Source organism: Acipenser ruthenus, chromosome 35 (genome assembly GCF_902713425.1).
Source record: "Acipenser ruthenus chromosome 35, fAciRut3.2 maternal haplotype, whole genome shotgun sequence".
In the NCBI taxonomy this organism is placed as follows: domain Eukaryota; kingdom Metazoa; phylum Chordata; class Actinopteri; order Acipenseriformes; family Acipenseridae; genus Acipenser; species Acipenser ruthenus.
Genome location: NC_081223.1, coordinates 7,765,434 through 7,787,478, shown reverse-complemented (window position 1 = coordinate 7,787,478; position 22,045 = coordinate 7,765,434). Strand labels below are relative to the sequence as shown.

The 22,045-nt window shown below is 39.5% G+C and overlaps 4 non-coding genes and 1 pseudogene across 4 annotated transcripts; 3 read left to right on the top strand and 2 right to left on the bottom strand.

Annotated features, from left to right (window-relative positions):
* Positions 1-540: 540 nt before the first annotated feature.
* trnav-uac (transfer RNA valine (anticodon UAC)) lies at positions 541-613 on the bottom strand. Its single transcript has one exon. It is a non-coding gene; the product is annotated as a tRNA-Val (tRNA).
* Positions 614-1,158: 545 nt separating this feature from the next.
* trnam-cau (transfer RNA methionine (anticodon CAU)) lies at positions 1,159-1,230 on the top strand. The gene has a single exon. It is a non-coding gene; the product is annotated as a tRNA-Met (tRNA).
* Positions 1,231-2,330: 1,100 nt separating this feature from the next.
* On the bottom strand, positions 2,331-2,402 carry trnaw-cca (transfer RNA tryptophan (anticodon CCA)). Its single transcript has one exon. It is a non-coding gene; the product is annotated as a tRNA-Trp (tRNA).
* A 1,451-nt stretch (positions 2,403-3,853) lies between these two features.
* Positions 3,854-4,066, top strand: LOC117421321 (small nucleolar RNA U3). The gene has a single exon (XR_004547489.3). It is a non-coding gene; the product is annotated as a small nucleolar RNA U3 (small nucleolar RNA).
* A 6,936-nt stretch (positions 4,067-11,002) lies between these two features.
* Positions 11,003-11,197, top strand: LOC131705482 (small nucleolar RNA U3; annotated as a pseudogene).
* Positions 11,198-22,045: the final 10,848 nt, after the last annotated feature.

Below are 22,045 nucleotides of genomic sequence, written 5' to 3'. Positions count from 1 at the left end.
TTCACATCCTGCCGATTACGTGACCCTTTTTTATGTCTTCGTTGTTAATTCTTAAAGGTCTGTTAAGCTTAAAGGCATCAGTCATTACTTGCTGTACTTTAAGTTTCTTCAAAACTAGTATTTGTAGAGCTATTTTCAAGACTGTCCAACATTAATTTGGGAGTCACTTTAATTTATTGCGCAGTATCAAATGAAACATAAAAATGAATCGCAATGCAATAAATCTCTGTTTGTCGCTATACAATCAATATGTTGTGTAGGCTAAATTGTATGAATGAAATAGTGTGGAATAGAAACAAAGAAAGCTTTGACCTCGACGTGATTTGAACACGCAAATTTCTGATTTGGAGTCAGACGCGCTACCGTTGCGCCATGATGTCCCGGCATAGTTTGTTATGTAATGCTAGAGTGCACCGCAAGCATGCCAAACACATGGTAATGCCGCCGCTGATACTAGGAAAACACTCGGTATCGCCAGTGTCAGGGATTAATATATATATCAGTGACCAGGGATTAATATAATTTAAAAACAAACTGCAATGGTTCCACTGGGGATTGAATCCAGGGCCTTCTGCGTGTAAAGCAGACGTGATAACCACTACACTATGGAACCTTGTCAGAACGGTTATGTTGCTCCTACATTATTGTCTACATGCAGCATCTCAAATAATTACAATGTCATTTATCAGACCCTTCGGCGTTGTCTTTTTAAGAATTAAACCTGCCAGACCGAACGCAGGCTAACATTCAATCAATCAATCAATCAATTAATTAATCATATATATTTTCTATAGCGCCCCATATGCGCTTCAAAAAATCTATTTGAAAACAATAAAATATCTAATTGTAAGCATGGTCGAACAAAATAAGTCTTCAGTGTAATTTTACACAAAGAGCGCTTTCCGCGATTTAAGATGCTTTAGAGAGACAGAATATTGTAATTGGCAGCCGAAACGGGGGGATAAAACTGCCTGTGATCAAACTGGGCAGTAAAGTTGCATACTTTGCATACCGTATTTGGGAGAAAAGAAAACGGATCATCTCTGATTTGCAGCGTTTCCATGGTTTGGCCCGGCCACTGCCGTGTGGCTAGTTAAAACGATGAGTTCAGTTTTTTTTCTTTTCTGCTGGTTGGTAATTCACTCGTGAGGCAGCTGTAGCAGAGTGGCGCAGCGGAAGCGTGCTGGGCCCATAACCCAGAGGTCGATGGATCGAAACCATCCTCTGCTAGCTTGTTTTTCTTCTGTTAGCAAAGTAGTTTTTCTAAAATATTAACTGAAGGCAAGACTTTGTATTATATTCGCAATCAAGGAAATGTGCACATTACTGGACACATTTAAATCGACAATAGACCTGGAAAACGTTAGGTTTTCTATCAAATTCGTTTCTTTACAAATGACATTGCTTTCTTTTCTTTTTAAATTGTGCCCAGAAAGACCAAAAAATAAAGCCCTTGGGAATAGGTCAATACTGCCAGCTCCTGCATATAAGTCAGCTCTTAACTCTCTTAAAAATTGAGCTCTAAAATGTTTGCTTTGTAAGTTAATTACCAACTGTAACACTCAATAGCTGTTAATCCATGTGTTAATTAAATTCAGTGATTGATTTGTTCACATAGTACAATGCTGTTTTCAGGATTCCCGGATATTCTGAACATGCACAATGTAATATGGCAATGGAATGACAGGGAAACCACTGCTTTCTTCCCTCTGGTCGTGTATTGTCACGCTGACTACTATCCATATGAAAGTGCCGCAGTCACCTAAAGGATAAGGCACTAGCATCCTAAACCAGGGATTGTGGTTTCGTCAATGTTTTATTAAAAACGAACTGTGTGTATTTGTTATTGGTCTGCGATATGTTTATAGAACTTGGTTCGCTACACAAAATAGTTTTGGCCAAGTGGTTAAGGTGACGGACTTAAAAGACGATGGAGTTTCCCGCGCATGTTCACATCCTGTCGACTACATGCCCCTTTTTATGTCTTCTTTGTTAATTCTTAAAGGTCTGTTAAGCTTAAAGGCATCAATCATCACTTGCTGTACTTTAAGTTTCTTCAAAACTAGTATTTGTATAGATATTTTCAATATCTCATGTAAGGAAGTGTTAATATGACTTTATTACCCAACTATGTCATTGAAGACTGGCCAACATTAATTTGGGAGTCACTTTAATTTATTGTCCAGTATCAAATGAAACATAAAAATGAATCGCAATACAATTAATCGATATGTTGTGTAGGCTAAATTGTTTAAATAAATGCACGGAAACATTCAAATCCAAACACGTTAAAAAATGAAATAGTGCGGAATAGAAACAAAAAAATGATTTGACCTCGACGTGATTTGAACACGCAACCTTCTGATCTGGAGTCAGACGCGCTACCGTTGCGCCACGAAGTCCTGGCGTAATGCAGGCTTGTTATGCAATGCTAGAGTGCACAGTATGCATGCCAAACGCATGGTAATGCCGACGCTGATACTAGGAAAACACTCGGTAACACCAGGGTCCATGGGATACAGCCGACTCGATACGTGTTCGTATCCAGCAGGGCTATGAAGTTGTCGGAAGTGTGTTTGATTCTCAGCTTTAAAAGTAAAGAAAACATAAAACAATGGGATTTGCTTTTATAATGTTCATTATTTGAAACGTGGGCATAAACACAGTTGGGCATGAACACAGACTAAGAATCATCTCGGGTCAATTACTTGGAAAGCAGCTATGCTGACCAATATATCACCGACGGGGGAAAGCTGGCAGTACTGAGTGACACAGAAGACGGATTCTCTCAGCGCGTCTCAATGCGCACTGGCACAAAGGGGCTTTGCTCGTCTAATGACGTGGCAGAATACAAAAATGTATTGTATTAATTTACCAACTAAAGAAACATAAATAAAAGTTGCATACTTTGCATAACGTATTTGGGAGAAAAGAAAACGGATCATCTCTGATTTGCAACGTTTCCATGGTTCGGCCTGGCCACTGCCGTGACTGGTTAAAAACGATAAGTTCAGTTTTTTTTCTGCTGCTTGGTAATTCAATCATGACGCAGCTGTAGCAAAGTGGCGCAGAGGAAGCGTGCTGGGCCCATAATCCAGAGGTCGTTGACTCGAAACCATCCTCTGCTGGCTTGTTTTACTTCTGTTAACAAAGTAGATTTTCTAAAATATTAACTGAAGGCAAGTCTTTGTGTTATTACATTTCAATTTAGTGTGTGTATTTTGTAAATGTTAATGTTTAGAAACGGCAGGTACGCAGCTTATCTGGACCGCTGCCTTTACCCATAGGAGACCAATACATTTATTTTTTGAAAAAAAAACTGAACACAAGGTGTGTTTATGTAATCTGATACGTTACATCTAGATTTAACTGTTATGGTTAACACAATTAGAGTAAGTTATCATAACAATAGAGTTAAAAGAACATTTAAATAAGATGCCAGTTAAAAAATGCGCCAAAAATGACAAAGTAGCCTCAGATTAGGACAATGGCACTTAAAGGGTAAGAAACACATTTGCAACAAAACCCTTGAAATGACCAGAGCCTTCCTCCTCCTGAATACTATGCAGGTGGGCGGGGACTGAAACGTCCCCCAGCTAGATAGATTGGTGATTGGTTGTTTCTTTAAATTATTCATAGATAGGTGCACCCTGGGTATTACTTAACTTCTCTTTTTTTACATTATACTTTAATTGAGTGGTTATTTCATTATGTGAATTTTGTGTTTGAAACGCATTGGCAAGTATTAACATTACTATGAACAAGTGTTATACTAGAAAGGAAACTGAACCAGACACCGTCACTGCAGTGATACATGCCGGGAGTAGGGAAATTGTTTTATCAGTATGTTTATAAGACTATACTTTCAGGGATCATTTCTATAGTTTGTTTCTAGTGAAATGCGTTTCTAAAGTGTCTGGTCTCGCTAACCATGGTGAGGAGTTACAGTGTTTTTTTCGGAGCGCGAAGCTGGTCTTGAATACTACTTCACTGTAGCTGTTCTTGATCATTGATGAACGTTCCGCTCTCTTTTGAGGGTGGAGGAAGAAAACACAGTCTGAGTGGTTCGTGATATTTTATAAATGGCAAATAAAAGATAAGAAAGCGTTTTGTATTTGTTACAAAAGAAAGTTTCATAAAGATAGGATATATTATTTAGTGTAGTGTTTGGAAAGTCGGTTATTAATATTAAATAACAGTGGATTAAATAACTAGTGTTTTAAGCGACACCTAGTGGAAGAGAAGTTCATTTCATGCATTTGCAGTCCGAAACTGGAACATAATAATCTGTTACACTCACATTTTGGTGCATGTGGCGATTTAGCTGGAAACAGTATTTTCATATTAGAAATGACTGTTAGTATAACAAGGAAACTGCAAGCAAGGATTAAAAACACCAGCATGATTATGAGCTGGCTGAGGCTGAAGAAGAAGGGTGTCCTTTGTTGAGGGTAAAATGGATAAATGTCATTGTAGAATATCATCTTTCAATGAGCTGAAAACAAACACGGAACAGTGCAAACAGTTATTCAGTACTTCTCGCTGAACAGAACACTAACATGCTGTCTGCAAACGTTATTGTCTGTGTTAAAAATAAAGACAGGAAAATCAAATAATGTTTTTTAGCTGGTTGACTAGTCATTAAAATGTGCGTCGTTGAACAGCTTCTAATGTGTTCAAACTGTATACTACTTTATCTTTATAATATTTTATATTTAATATTATTCTAGGCAAAATATGATAAACCATCACATTGTGGAAATCACATGGATTATATATATATATATATATATATATATATATATATATATATATATATATATATATATATATATATATATATATATATATATATATATATATATATATATATATATATCTCATAAAACGACTAAAAACTTACCTAACTTTTATCCAGTGATCTCGGTATATTGAGCAACTGGAATTTATTAAGATCTCTCCGGGGACCAGAGATGTGCATGAAAAGAGGGTGAGTTTTGATCCTTTCTCTTTTTATAGTCACCTCCAAGATATCATAAAGGAAATAGCTGGGGAATTTTGGTTGCAAGATTTATGTAAATACTTTGTATTTACTTGGTTTTTTCTCATTTTAAGGTTGTAGAGAGATATTCTCATGCCATGAGAGACAGGCTTGACTGACTCAACTTACCGTGAATATTTTCAAAGAGTAAAGATCAGAAAAATTCCCCTAAAAGATGTATTGGCACCTTTATGAATTCAGAGTTTTAATTGGTTTAGAGACTCTAATTGATTTATAGTGTCCTTTGAGCCACTTTGTGTGATTCAATGACCTAATAAAAGTTTAGTCACCCCAGCAGGTTAAACCATTTGCTTCCAGATTGTTTTAATACATGCACTCCTTTTCCAGTAGACTCCAGAGTGTGGAACACTCTCTGTTTTTCACAGAACAGGACAGGTATAGAAGCCTCTAACCTGTTCTTAAGAGCTTGATTATGCACATTTGCTTGCAGTTCCACAGGAAATCTGTCCCTGGAAGATGAATGGATGTGGTTTCAGCACCTGTTCCATAGGATAGCTGCAGACATAATACATTGAAACCGTTTCAAATAAAAGCAAAATTGACGAGAGTCCCAGCAATGGGGGACCTGTATGGATAGTTCTATGGTGTAATGGTTAGCACTCTGCACTCTGAATCCAGTGATCCGAGTTTAAAATAAAAGCAAAATTGATGAGCTACCAGGAGCTACCAGGATATTTCAGTATTAGAAATATGTGGAGAAATAGCGCCCCCTGCCGAAAGAAAAACTTACAGCACCTTGTGTTCCCAGGCAGTCTTCTATCCAAGTATTAAACAGGTCTGCCCTTCTGAGATCAGGCGTGCTCAAGGTTTAGTGTCTTTCATAGTAACTGATATCGGTATACCGATCTGTGAGAATAACAGAATAAGCAACAGTCTATATATATATGGAAAGACGCACACAACCCTCGCCTTGCTAAACTGTTGTTATTTTAAATTCCATATATTCCCTAAAGCTGTACGAAACCTTTTAATATTACCGCTATGTTTTAAATGAGCGCTTCTTTATGATTGGTTATGCAAGCCATGCAGTCAGCATTATAAGAACCAATCAGAGTTCTTGAATTGCCACGTGATCTGTATGTCTACAGAAGTCGCTCAGTAGGTTGCTTGGAAAGCAGAGCCCGGCTCAACTTCAAGCAGCTGTCTGCATGGACATCCACATGTACTACCTTGTTTACACTGCTGGCCGGCCCAGCCAACAGAATTTACGTTTATGTGTTTTTTTTTTTAATTGTACAATTGGCTCTTTGCGGACCGTTTGCTCAAAGATTTCATTCCGTTTGGCTCTTTTGCACTAAAAGGTTGCTGAGCCCTGGTGTAGGTGCTTAACAAGCGCTACTGTATCAACATTTGAAAAATGCATTATCAGACTCTGTGGGAATAGTTACAATTGTTTCGCAGGACAAGCGAAAGGAATGTAGCGCGAGTAATATATACCTGTACACATTGTACTGCAATGCTGCTGCATCGTGGCATCTCCAGAAAGCTACTATGCTATTGACAACACCATTCAGCTCATTCACTGGCCGGCACCACAAAACACTGTCCATTTCTTCACAGAACGGAAATGTTTGAGGGCTGTTCCCGCTGCGATTATTGCTGTCTTTAATGTTCCTGTACACAGCATGCAGTTTTTTATTTATTTAATTTTGTCCCGGAATTGTTGTGGAGTTCATGAGAACCCGTTATTTTTTTTATAAAAACTCGAATATTTTGAACAGCACCCATTAACTGTTTTTGAATTTCTGAGTCAGCCCACACTGAAAACAAAAATGTAGTTTCTTCGTTTTCCTACACACTACAAACAGCAGCCATTGAAAAGGGTTCAGCGGTTTCTGTTTCCATGGCTACAAATGCACACTCCCAGCTCTGTGATGATGAACTTCCTGTGTCTCCTGTCTGGCCAAGTCAGGTACGACAAAGCAAAGGGAGGCAGGAAGGCAGGCCGCGGTCAGCCAGGGCCACTGTGGCCAGCAGTGGAAGCTCTTATTTTCCGGTTGAGGCAGGCCATGGCCAGCCGCGCCCCGCAGTGGAAACGAGGCATAAGCCACTCAGCTGAATGCAAATACGTTGTGCAACTGAGGTGTGGCTCAGGTGTGGACCCAGCTTAACACACACAGAACAGGGGGTGTTACACAATTATGATCAAGGATGTTCCATGCGAAAATTAGTGTGGTACATTTCCTTTTGTATGTTATTCATTTTTTATATAGCATATTTGATTTAATTTAACTTTGTTTTTAAATGCAGTGGTGCATTTGTCTTGAACTGTGGAATAACAGCGGTGTAAGTGGTATATTGAGAACTTAATATTGTATGGCTACTCCCTTTGTATGGAGGATACTCTGCGTCAAAATAAAAATAAATAAATTAAAAAAAAAAAAAAAGAAATAAATAAATGAAGAAATAAATACACAGGAATGTATTTCAATTGTCTTATTACTGTACTGTTATTACATTATGGACAGCAGTGGTGCTCTGGCTCCCTCTTGTGGTCAGTGTGAATGAAGGCAGTGTGTGTAGCTTGGCAGGGCACTGATGCCTGTTTCCAGGCTATACAAACACAGGGAGGGATTCAATCAAACACTAAGTTCACAGTTTAATAGAAGGGTGGATTAGTTCTATTTGTATATGTGTTCTAAGTGCTGCACTTCTGTTTCAATAAGTGTCACAGACAGTTCTTTGAGATCTGAACTGTGAGCACAGGTGGGACTTGATAGGGTTGGGTGACTCACATTACAGTTAGATTATCCTTCCTGTAGTTTCATGTTTAGCCTCTCAGTGCTTTCCTGCTCTCTAGGAGGGGCATTAGAAATCTGCCTGTTCAGAATGAACTGGCCCATAAGAGTTGAGACATGTGTGCCAGGGAGCTGCTGCACACATAAGGAATGAAGGAGACCAGGTGGGTAACAAGAATGACATCAGGAGGCAAGACAATGAAGAATAAACTGCCTTCAATAACGCTGATGTGCTGCTACTTAATAAAAAATAAGAATTCACTCAGAAATGTATGAATTCCTCTGCAGTGGGGTTTTTGAAAGAATTCGACACAGGAAGCCTGGAGCAGAGGGTCTTACAACAAGCTTTAATACGATGCGCAAAGGAAGCCAGCAAATGCATTCAAAACACAATTCTGACTTGACTATCAGCCGAGTACAGAGAGATTTATACGTACATTGACGTCATATAGGATGAACAGAGACTTTCCTTAAAAGGAGTTGTTTTTCATAGTTGTTGTCGTTGTTACCCAGTACTGTCAGTGTATGTTCATTCCTGCACGTATTCGTGCTGTTTAGGCCTTGTTCTCTATTCTAGTTTCTGTTGTCTAACCTTTTGCTGCCGGAGCATGCCATGATTTTGCAGAAGTATAAACACATCTTACAGACACACATAAGCGGAACTGCGCCCCGAGATCTGAGTCGAAGCAATAATAAAATGAAAACTTATAAGCAAATACTTAAGTAATAAAAACACATATATTTATACACAAACATCATGGGCCATAGTCATTTAGATACAAAATTACTGTAACTAAGCAGATTATGAAGGCAAATGCTCCCTGCTGATTAAGCATTAAATGTTAGATATAAATTCCACCCCCACATTACCTCGCTCCATTTTGAGGATTCTCCTCTAATCAGTACTTTCTGTTTTCTATATGTTAACCACTCCCTAATCCATGTGCATGCATTTCCTTGAATCCCTACTGCGTTCAGTTTGAGAATTAATCTTTTATGCGGGACTTTGTCAAAAGCTTTCTTGAAATCTACATCTAATTGTGTAATTCTTCAGTAAAGTCACTGTCTCAGTTGATACACAGCACTGTCTCCAGCCCTTCGTGCCTCTGGTTCTTTAATGAGTTCAGAGTGAGGGGGAGATCAGTGACGTGCCCAGCCTGGGCTCTGGGAGAAGCTCAGAGCTTCAGCCCATTTTCTGCTGGTCTGCTGGAGGTTCAGCACCGGACAGCACCCTCTGACTCTCTCCCTGGGAGAGGCTCAGGGAGGAGAGGAAGGATAAAAGAGAAGATTGAAGCCCTTCAGCATGTGTATCTAACATCTAACAACCGACAAATAAATAAGATCAACAACAGAGTAAGAGAGAATATTTAAAAGAAAAACAGCTAGCTGTATCATCTTTTTATCTATAAACAAAGGTCATCTATGCATAATAATTATGGAATCTAGTCTCAGATTCCCGGACCTTTTTCTAATACAGAAATCCCGGGATTTGAAACATAAAATCCGGGGAATTAGGGAGTCAGGATATTCTGTCACTTTAATTTATTGTGCAGTATCAAATGAAACATAACAATCACAACACAATAAATCTCTGTTTGATCGCTATACAATCAATATGTTGTCTAGGCTAAATTTTATAAATAAACATTCAAATCCAAACACTTTAAAAAATGAAGTAGTGTGGAATAGGAACAAAGCAGACATTGACCACGACGTGATTTGAACTCACTACTGTTTGATCGGGAGTCAGACGTGCTACCGTTGCGCCACGAAGTCCTAGCATAGTACATGCTTGTTATGCAATGCTAGAGGGCACAGCAAAGCATGCCAAACATGGTAATGCTGAAGATACTAGGAAAACACTCGGTATCACCAGGGTCATAGGAAACAGCCTACTCAATACGTGTTCGTAGCCAGCAGGGCTATGAAGTTGTCGGAAGTGTGTTTGATTCTCATCTAGAAAACATAAAACAATGCGATTTGCTTTTATAATGTTAATTATTAGAAACGTGGGCATAAACACAGGTGTACTGGTTGGGAATCGTCTCGGATCAATTACTTGGAAAGCAGCTATCCTGACCAATATATCACCAGCGGGGGAAAGCTGGCAGTACTGAGTGACACAGAAGACGGATTCTCTCAGCGCGTCTCCTCTGAATGCGCACTGGCACAAAGGGGCTTTGCTCGTCTAATGACGTGGCAGAATACAAAAATGTATTGTATTAATTTACCAACAAAAGAAACATAAATAAAAGTTGCATACTTTGCATAACGTATTTGGGAGAAAAGAAAATGGATCATCTTTGATTTGCAACATTTCCATGGTTCGGCCCGGCCACTGCCGTGTGGCTGGTTAAAACGATGAGTTCAGTTTTTTTCTGTTGCTTGGTAATTCAGTCATGAGGAAGCTGTAGCAGAGTGACGCAGCGGAAGCGTGCTGGGCCCATAACCCAGAGGTCGATGGATCGAAACCTTCCTCTACTAGCTTGTTTTACTTCTGTTAGCAAAGTAGATTTTCTAAAATATTAACTGAAGCCAAGTCTTTGTGTTATTAGATTTCAATTTAGTGTGTGTATTCCGTAAATATTAATGAGTAGAAATGGCAGGTATGCAGCTTATCTGAATCTACCCATAGAGGACCAATACATTTATTTTTTGAAAAAAAAAACTGAACACAAGGTGTGTTTATGTAATCTGATACGTTACATCTAGATTTAACTGTTATTGTTAACACAATTAGAGTAAGTTATCATAACAATAGAGTGAAAAGAACATTTAAATAAGATGCCAGTTAAAAAATGCGCCAAAAATGACAAAGTAGCCTCAGATTAGGACAATGGCACTTAAAGGGTAAGAAACACATTTGCAGCAAAACCCTTGAAATTACCAGAGCCTTCCTCCTCCTGAATACTATGCAGGTGGGCGGGGACTGAATCCTCCCCCGGCTAGAGAGATTGGTGATTGGTTGTTTCTTTAAATTATTCATAGATAGGTGCACCCTGGGTATTACTTAACTTCTCTTTTTTACATTATACTTTAATTGAGTGGTTATTTCATTATGTGAATTTTGTGTTTGAAACGCATTAGCAAGTATTAACATTACTATGAACAAGTGTTATACTAGAAAGGAAACTGAATCAGACACCGTCACTGCAGTGATACATGCCGGGAATAGGGAAGTTGTTTTACCCACATATTTATTAAGACTATACTTTCAGGGATCATTTCTATAGTTTGTTTCTAGTGAAATGCGTTTCTAAAGTGTCTGGTCTCGCTAACCATGATGAGGAGTTACAGTGTTTTCTTCTGAGCGTGAAGCGGGTCTTGAATGCAGTCTGAGTGTTTCGTGACGTTTTATAAAAGGCAAATAAAAGATAAGAAAGCGTTTTGTATTTGTTAGCATCGTGGTATGTATTTCAGAAGAAAGTTTCATAAAGATAGGATATATTATTTAGTGTAGTGTTTGGAAAGTGGGTTATTAATATTAAATAACAGTGAATTCTTGTGTTTTAAGCGACGCCTAGTGGAAGAGAAGTTCATTACATACATTTGCAGTCTGAAACTGGAACAAAATAATCTGTTACACTCACATTTTGGTGCATGTGTCGGTTTAGCTGGAAACAGTATTTTCATATTAGAAATGATTGTTAGTATAACAAGGAAACTGCAAGCAAGGATTAAAAACACCAGCATGATTATGAGCTGGCTGAGGCTGAAGAAGAAGGGTGTCCTTTGTTGAGGGTAAAATGGATAAATGTCATTGTAGAATATCATCTTTCAATGAGCTGAAAACAAACACGGAACAGTGCAAACAGTTATTCAGTACTTCTCGCTGAACAGAACACTAACATGCTGTCTGCAAACGTTATTGTCTTTGTTAAAAATAAAGACAGGAAAATCAAATAATGGTTTTTAGCTGGTTGACTAGTCATTAAAATGTGCGTCGTTGAACAGCTTCTAATGTGTTCAAACTGTATACTACTTTATCTTTATAATATTTTATATTTAATATTATTCTAGGCAAAATATGATAAACCATCACATTGTGGAAATCACATGGATTATATATATATATATATATATATATATATATATATATATATATATATATATATATATATATATATATATATATATATATATCATAAAACGACTAAAAACTTACCTAACTTTTATCCAGTGATCTCGGTATATTGAGCAACTGGAATTTATTAAGATCTCTCCGGGGACCAGAGATGTGCATGAAAAGAGGGTGAGTTTTGATCCTTTCTCTTTTTATAGCCCCCTCCAAGATATCATAAAGAAAATATCTGGGGAATTTTGGTTGCAAGATTTATGCTTTGTATACTTTGTATTTACTTGGTGTTTTCTCATTTTAAGGTTGTAGAGAGATATTCTCATGCCATGAGAGACAGGCTTGACTGACTCAACTTACCGTGAATATTTTCAAAGAGTAAAGATCAGAAAAATTCCCCTAAAAGATGTATTGGCATCTTTATGAATTCAGCGTTTTAATTGGTTTAGAGACTCTAATTGATTTATAGTGTCCTTTGAGCCACTTTGTGTGATTCAATGACCTAATAAAAGTTTAGTCACCCCAGCAGGTTAAACCATTTGCTTCCAGATTGTTTTAATACATGCACTCCTTTTCCAGTAGACTCCAGAGTGTGGAACACTCTCTGTTTTTCACAGAACAGGACAGGTCTAGAAGCCTCTAACCTGTTCTTAAGAGCCTGATTATACACATTTGCTTGCAGTTTCACAGGAAACCTGTCCCTGGAAGATGAATGGATGTGGTTTCAGCACCTGTTCCATAGGATAGCTGCAGATATAATACATTGAAACCGTTTCAAATAAAAGCAAAATTGACGAGAGTCCCAGCAATGGGGGACCTGTATGGATAGTTCTATGGTGTAATGGTTAGCACTCTGGACTCTGAATCCAGTGATCCGAGTTTAAAATAAAAGCAAAATTGATGAGCTACCAGGAGCTACCAGGATATTTCAGTATTAGAAATATGTGGAGAAATAGCGCCCCCTGCCGAAAGAAAAAAAGCACCTTGTGTTCCCAGGCAGTCTTCTATCCAAGTATTAAACAGGTCTGCCCTTCTGAGATCAGGCGTGCTCAAGGTTTAGTGTCTTTCATAGTAACTGATATCGGTATACCGATCTGTGAGAATAACAGAATAAGCAATAGTCTATATATATATGGAAAGACGCACACAACCCCCGCTTGCTAAACTGTTGTTATTTTAAATTCCATATATTCCCTAAATCTGTACGAAACCTTTTAATATTACCGCTATGTTTTAAATCAGCGCTTCTTTATGATTGGTTATGCAAGCCATGCAGTCAGCATTATAAGAACCAATCAGAGTTCTTGAATTGCCACGTGATCTGTATGTCTACAGAAGTCGCTCAGTAGGTTGCTTGGAAAGCAGAGCCCGGCTCAACTTCAAGCAGCTGTCTGCATGGACATCCACATGTACTACCTTGTTTACACTGCTGGCCGGCCCAGCCAACAGAATTTACGTTTATGTGTTTTTTTTTTTAATTGTACAATTGGCTCTTTGCGGACCGTTTGCTCAAAGATTTCATTCCGTTTGGCTCTTTTGCACTAAAAGGTTGCTGAGCCCTGGTGTAGGTGCTTAACAAGCGCTACTGTATCAACATTTGAAAAATGCATTATCAGACTCTGTGGGAATAGTTACAATTGTTTCGCAGGACAAGCGAAAGGAATGTAGCGCGAGTAATATATACATGTACACATTGTACTGCAATGCTGCTGCATCGTGGCATCTCCAGAAAGCTACTATGCTATTGACAACACCATTCAGCTCATTCACTGGCCGGCACCACAAAACACTGTCCATTTCTTCACAGAACGGAAATGTTTGAGGGCTGTTCCCGCTCCGATTATTGCTGTCTTTAATGTTCCTGTACACAGCATGCAGTTTTTTATTTATTTAATTTTGTCCTGGCATTGTTGTGGAGTTCATGAGAACCCGTTATTTTTTTTATAAAAACTCTAATATTTCGAACAGCACCCATTAACTGTTTTTGAATTTCTGAGTCAGCCCACTCTGAAAACAAAAATGTAGTTTCTTTGTTTTCCCACACACAAAGCAAACGACAGCCATTGGAATGGGTTAAACGGTTCTGTTTCCATGGCTACAAACGCACGCTCCCAGCTCTGTGATGACAAACTTCCTGTGTCTGCTGCCTGGCCAAGTCAGGTACGACAAAGCAAAGGGAGGCAGGAAGGTGGGCCGCGGCCAGCCAGGGCCACTGTGGCCAGCAGTGGAAACACACATTTTCCGGTTGAGACGGGCCATGGACAGCAGTGGAAACACACATTTTCCGGTTGAGGCGGACCAAGGCCAGCCGCGGCCCGCAGTGGAAACGAGGCATAAGCCACTCAGCTGAATGAAAATACGTTGTGCAACTGATGGTTCAGGTGTGGACCCAGCTTAACACACACAGAACAGGGGGTGTTAGACAATTATGAGCAAGAATGTTCCATGCGAAAATTATAAATAAATACATACATACATTAATGAATACATTTTGTAATTAATACATTCATAAATTAGTTATTATATACACGGTTCTGGTGTGACGGATCGTTGCAATTGTATTTCTCATTTGAAAGTCGCCCAGCTGTGCTTACACCATGTGTCCACTGTCTCCACATAAGGAAGACACTCCATGTGAGATTCTAGAGCTCCTTGCTGTGAGACTTTCTCTTGGAGTCAAAAGCAGTTCAATCAGCTGCCATGGTAATGGACGACACGTCCTCGTGTACAGCGTGAGGTAAAACAATGGCAGCGTCACCCTCATCATCAGCAGTCATCGTTAACAAGGCCAGCAGGGGGCGGTAAAGGCGCAGTCTGCACAGTGTGGTACATTTCCTCTTGTGTGTTATTCCTTTTTAATATATAGTATATTTGATTTAATTGTACTTTGTTTTTAAATGCAGTGGTGCATTCTGTCTCGACCTGTGGAATAACAGCGGTGTATGTGGATGTGACAAAGAGAGAGTGAATTCTTGTTTTAGATCTCCCTCCCGACTGGTGAGGACGCTGGGGAGGAGGAGCAGGCGGAGCCACGGTGCGCAACGTCACAGACCCGGTCGGGAAGCACGGTGGCAATCACGCATTGGCTGACGGCGGTTGCCCTCGCTGACCAATGGGGACGGGACGGGGCGTGGCCCGGGGTTCTGTTCCTTCTGGCAAGGTACTGTGTGTGTGAGAGAGATAGCGAGAGAGAGAGAGAGAGAGAGAGAGAAAGAGAAAGAGAAAGAGAAAGAGAAAGAGAAAGAGAAAGGAGCAGAGAAACATGGGGAAGGGAATTGGAAGACGGGTCGTTTTCGCGATTGTGGATTTACTTGCTAACCCTTCTACTTCTTGTATTTTTTAGAGCACTAACGGGACACTCCAGGATCACCCCTTTGTTTTTCCCATTCCCGGATTACAAAAGGGAAGACGGATTGTTTTTGTTGTTTGTTTATTTTGGGACTGCAACCCTGTTTCTCTTTATTTTGTCGGGTTACACATTGTTGTGTACCCCGGCTTCCTTATTGTTTATTTTCCCTATGGTTTTGAGTGCATTTTGGTATTCTAATTGAAAAGAAGTAAAACCAAGGCGCTTAATTGAATAGAGGACTGGAGTCTATTATTTTACACCACACTACACCCATCCTGTCACAGTGGTACATTGAGAACTTAATATTGTATGGCTACTCCCTTTGTATGGAGGACATTCTACATCAAAATAAAAATAAATGAATGAATAACTACGTGCCTGTGAATGTATTTATGTCACTATATATTCATTTAGGGGTCTAGTCACACTGTAGTGTTTGATGACTGGTGTGAGGAGCCTTGTGTTAACAATGGGAGAACTGGGCTGACTGGGAGGTAACTGCTGCCTATTTCAATTTTCTTATTACTGTGTTATTACATTCTGGACAGCAGTGGTGCTCTGGCTCCCTCTTGTGGTCAGTGTGAATGATGGCAGTGTGTGCAGCTTGGCAGGACACTGATGCCTGTTTCCAGGCCATACAAAAACAGAGAGGGATTCAATCAAACACTAAGTTCACAGTTTAATAGAATAGTGGATTAGTTCTATTTGTATATGTGTCCTAAGCGCTGCACTTCTGTTTCAATAAGTGTCACAGACAGTTATATGAGATCTGAGCTGTGAACACAGGTGGGACTTGATAGGGTTGGGTGACTCACAGTACAGTTAGATTATCCTTCCTGTAGTTTTATGTTTAGCCTCTCAGTGCTTTCCTGCTCTCTAGGAGGGGCATTAGAAATCTGCCTGTTCAGAATGAACTGGCCCATAAGTGTTGAGACATGTGTGCCAGGGAGCTGCTGCACACATAAGGAATGAAGGAGACCAGGTGGGTAACAAGGATGACACAGGAGGCAAGACAATGAAGAATAAACTGCCTTCAATAACACTGATGTGCTGCTCCTTAATAAAAAATAAGAATTCACTCAGGAATTTATTAATACCCCATTTATTTATTTTTATTTCAATTTAGATACATTGTTTTTTTAATGTAATAAGTTATAATCTGAGGTATATCAATAGAGTATTCATATCTTTTTCAGTAACTAAGAATAACGTGTAAAATTCTATTTCAAAAGAAGACATGGTTTGTTCATTGTAAGTAACAGTAATTTGTGTCTTGATTTTCATCTTAAGATATGTTAAAGTTCAATGTTATTCATTTATTTCATATTAGTTTTTAAAATCCATTAAAACACATCAGATTGACACAATGAAAAATATCTAGATGGACTCCACAGAGTCAGACAGTGTAACTACACATCACTGCAATACTGGGCTTTGCTGTTTGCTGGACTTCTTTTTTTAATATGTTGTCCAGTGGATCATAAATAAATCAATCTCAATATGTATACAGTTCAATTGTTTTAAAAAATAAACATCATTCTGTTTGTATATAGAATGTGTTGCTGATGAAGTGGAATCATTAAAAGAGTAAAATGAAAAAAGTAAATAATACAATTTGAAGTTAAATATGCAATTTATTTATATATATATACATTTACTGAAAGAGAAGTAAAATGTTTGGCTTACTTTATTTTCAGCTTGTATTTAAGTATCAGAAAATAAACAATGTTCACCTGCAGTCCAGCTGAGGGAGGTTTTTATACGGGTGTGTAGCACTGTGTGAACACCCAGCTACTGCTGGGGTTGTGTACACTCTGACAGTAGTAATCTGCTGCATCTTCAGCCTGGACTCCACTGATGGTCAGAGTGAAGTCAGTCCCAGATCCACTCCCACTGAAATGAGTTGGGATCACAGACTGAAGGGTACTTGCACCATAGATCAGGGGTTTGGGAGCTTCTCCAGGTTTCTGTTGGTACCAGGCTAGGTAGTTGTTACTGTACACTGTGCTGCTGACTTTACAGCTCAAAGCGACTGTGTCTCCTGGGAGAACAGATTTCACTGCTGGAGTCTGAATCACAGTATACTGTCCACTGGATTCTGAAAATAATAAATAATAATATAGAAAATTATAAGAAATGATTGAATTGAATGATGAAAAATAATTTATTTCAGTTTCCCATTTTACTTTTAACCCTTACACAAATAGTTTTTATTTTTCAAAAGTGTTTTTCTAAATGATTCTTACCCTGAGTGCAGATGACAAGTGCCCAGATGAAGATGCTGATAAAAGTCATTGTTGTTGTGGATTCTGTTGCCATGAAGGGCAGCTCTCAATCATGAAGTGTTAAACTCACAGGGCTATAAACACTCCCAGAGCACTGAAGCATGTGCTGCCAAAGCAAAGTGTCTTTTCTATGCAAATTGTCTTCCTTGGCACAGCAGCCACCTCTAGCCAAGCAGTGCTCTTAAGTTTAAACTCATTTTCAGCTGATGCAGTTTCTTTGCCTTTCAGAAAACATTTTTTATGGATATCAAAAAGAAAAAATAACTTATAGTTTTCTTTGTGTTGAGTTTGTACAAACACAGTTATTTCTCTCTCTTCTCCTTTCTCTCAGACAATTCATCTTAGCCACAGCTGTGATTATGTAGCTTTGTTACACAGTATAAATAATTATTCATTGTAAAATATTAAAATCAGAGCAGCAAGTTAGCAGATCCATCATAAACTTTGTGAAATCAAATCCATTCAAGAAGCAAACATTTTGATTTTTCACATTGCTGATGTTGAGTGAAAAGTTTCCAGTTTTTTTCCTGTGGACCCCCTGGACTGTCTCTGAGGACCCTAGGTTAAGAACCACTGCTCTGGATTAAAAAGCATTATTTTATTACTCTCTCTGTCCCTCTTGTGGTCACAGAGTGTAGTGCAGGTAGTTCTGTTTTGTGTTTTGACGAAACATTGACGAGAGTCCCTGCAATGGGGGTCCTGTATGGGTGGTTCCATGGTGTAATGGCTAGCACTCTGAATCCAGCGAGCTGAGTTCAAATCTCGGTGCATTCGTGTTATATTTGTCTCACAGAAACACTTTATACTCTGGTTTTGGTTTAAATAACTAATGTTTTAAACTCTGGTTTAGTGTCTTTCATAGTAACTAATATTAGTACATACACTACTGATACTGCAGATTCCTCCCTCGCACCGCAGTGGAGGAGCGACCTTCCTACGGATGTCAGGACTGCCCAGTCCCTGACCACCTTCCAGCGTCTCCTCAAGACTCCCCTCTTCAGACAGGACCTGTAAAACTCAACTCTCCCCTTCTGGACAATATAGCACTCTGCCTTTAATGCACTTTAACTTGCACTTATCTGCTCCCTATTTGTATCTATCAACACTGTTATCTGCTCTTGAACTGCCCCGATATCAAATCGTACTGGGTTTTCTATTTGCTCATATATTCTGCAGTGTCGTGTCGTGTAACGCACATGATCCCGTGGTTGTACGGAGACCGGTACTAAACCAGTACACAAGTTAATAGGTGTTGTCAAAAGCATGTTGTTGGAAATGTTAACTCGCTGCGCTGTCCGCTGCTTTCTGATGATGTAAAATCCTCAGCAGCTTTCAAACCCCACGCGCGCAGCAGCAGCGGCTTTGGAATTGAGCGCGCGCATGAGAACGCAGAGACAGTCGAAACTGGCGCCATTTCGGATCTCGCGCAGTGTCTGCATCGCATCGAACACAGCGCTGAAAGAGCCAACATGGCGAACACGGGCATCAGTTTCATAACAACCTCGACACCGCCCTTCAATAGGGAGGCCAGCCAATCAGGCTCACATGCTGGGGATAGAGTGTTTCTACAGCCAATAATACGCGATGGGTCCAACAAGACCCGCCTTCTGCTGGTGACGCTTTCATTTCAGTACAGGAAATAGAGAGGTTTGTTTTGTTTATGTGTGGAGAGGTGGTTGCAGTCAGTGATGATTTTACAACACGCTGTCTCCTGCTGTTTAAAGGATTTAGGTTGGGATGAAATGTTTTCTAATAATTAGTGATTTTTGTGTTTATATATTACCTGCACGGAGTTCCGTGAAAAGGAAAGCATCCCTTTTCTGTGTTGAATTTCACACACAGAGCGGAGCGCGTCAGTCGCAGCTACAGACAAGTCGAGCTTTTCAATGAGATGATTTACTGAGAAACAAACGCGTTGAAGCTCCAGCAGAGCTCTGCGCGATTCTGAAAGACCAAAGTAAAGTTACTCCTTGCAAAGACTGTTGTTTGTGTGCTTTCTTTATCAGACCAGAAGAAGTGATGAATATATTTGAATGGGAAGGCTACAGTAAAAAATAAATATTAATAAATAAAAACCGCAGGCGGCGTTTCTGAATGAAAAGAGGATTCCGCTAGACCAGTGTGAAACTCAAACCAGTGAAGATGGACGGCAGCGTGTCCGTGTCGCTCTTTCAAGACGAGCTCGCCTCTACCATCGAGCACGCAGTGAAAGCGGCTCTACACACCGTCTTGTGTGCGATTACTAAAGCTGTCGGCAGCAAATTCACTGAATTCAGAGTGGAAATGGAAAAAAAGGAGAAAGAGAATGAAAGTGAAGCTGAGATTGGAAATATCGGAGAGCGAGCTGAAAGCTGTACGAGGGTGTATAAACGCTACAGATGCAGACACTAAACAACCTTTATTATTTCAAGGTAAGATTGATTTTATTGTGTGGTATTGCTTGGTCAATCCAGCACCTTAAGTGTTTGATTATTATAAGCGTTGTTAATAACACAGTTCTGTCCTAATATTGACTATAAGGAGTCTAATCAAGACATTGTATTATTTTATATATTTAAATAGGTAGTCTAGAAATTAATAAAGTACTAGATTGGTAAATCTTAACCAGTCTAATTTAAAAGCCTTCAATGGTATCCTTCTGGTAAAGTGATATTTTGTATAGTCCCACTGAGACAGTCACAGACCATATTGCAGAGGGTTAGAATAATGATTTGTGATCTAATATCAACATACAGGCAGCAGCACATCGGGTTTCAGTGTTTGATTGAACTGTTTGACTGCGAATCTATTGTTAGATAAATGGTTTCATTGTATTCCGCTCCAGTGCTGTTGAATTTATCTTTGGTACAGTCGCGGCTCATTCGCTGCTCGTTCTTTTGCTTTAGTCCTGTTTCCTTCTTGTTCCACACACACACATTTACACGATCTTTCCAGACCTCACTGTGTGAATAAAGGGGGCGGCAGCAGCTCCCTGCCTGCACCAATCCGCTGTAAGATTTTGGACCCGAGTGGTTCCACAAGTTCAATTAAGGGTTGAAGTTGGAGGAAGTAAATACAACACAGTAAGGTGTCAACTGAATTGTATCATTTTATTGAGTCTCCAGATTGAGTCTCTAAATAAAGTACTTTGTTCAGCTGATGGTAAACAGAATTAGGAAATGGTCGCTCATATTACTTATAAACATTTACTAATCCAGGTTATTATTTAAGAGCAGAGATGAGTTTGCACAGGATACATACAATAGGGAGAGCCACACCATTACAAATGTATTTTAATACTACAAGGGATGTTATTGGATTTATATCTACAGGTCACCTGACATTGCACAAGTAAGCTTCCAGTGTTGTTGCTAATGATTATTACACAGGTGGAGTTTGTACAAAAAACATATTGCTGCACTTTAAAAAGTTTGAGTTGTGTAAATCACGTGTTTAAATGAAACTGCTTTGAGAATAAGCAGGTTATCCTGCTGCAGTCGCTTGTCTGCTCATTGTATTTGACACATTGAAACTTGCATCCTGCGTTGACCGTTTCCTTCAAAATCGTTCTCACAATACAGTATCAGGTAACAAAAAGACATTCCTCAGACACTTTGCTAAGACTGCAAGTCTCCTGGCTTGGTTTCTAAGCATGTTTGCAGTAGAGAAATGGGTGTTTGCATTAGAACAATGCAAAGGCAGAACGGCGGTCATGATGGTGATTGACAGGGAGGTAGAAGTGGATGCAATGCTCCAGTGTGAGGCTACAGGAGGTGAGAAAGACCAGCAGCACTGAGTCTTGTACAGGACGTAGAATAAAAAGATGTTCATATGAAAATGCCTTTTCCTTCACTTTGTTCATAGGAACACAAACACAGCGTTAACCGATAATTGCAATGTAGAATAACAGGAATGGTATCAATGCCATCATGTACCTAAACCACCAAACTATTATACCGACTCACCCCTATACGAAATAACTGAGGAACAGTAACTTTAAATCCCTGATCAAAGCAACTAACAAACCTAGCTGGTAAGTAAGAGATCTAATTGTATACAGTTTTGTTTCCCACAGATCCCAAAGAGAGCCACGCTATCCCTGAATCTGAAGCACAGGAAGGGCCAAAGATAGAAGCAGGAGTGCTGCGCAAGTCTAATGCAGGTTACAGAGCTGGCATGTGTTAAAGATGAAGAGGTCCCTCAACAGGAATGTGTTCCTATTAAAGAGGAATTCATAGAGCAGGAATGTGTCCCCATCACAGAGGAACTTCCTCATGAAAATCATGTCTGCACACTTGAGGAGAACAAGCTGGGATCCAACCTGTGTGATGACTCTCCATCTGAATGTGAAATCGCATTCAGAGGTAATCCTACAAAACAAGCAGCATTGAGCTGCCTATTCATCCTGCAGAAACTGGTACTGAACACCAGCAGTGTGCTTGAGATTCATATTTTAACCAAGGGGAGCTGCCCAACCACTATGTCAACAAGGACATCACTGTGCTTGCTCCTGAGGCACCTGCTAGATGTGCAGCCGCTGCCATGCCTCTTTAGAAT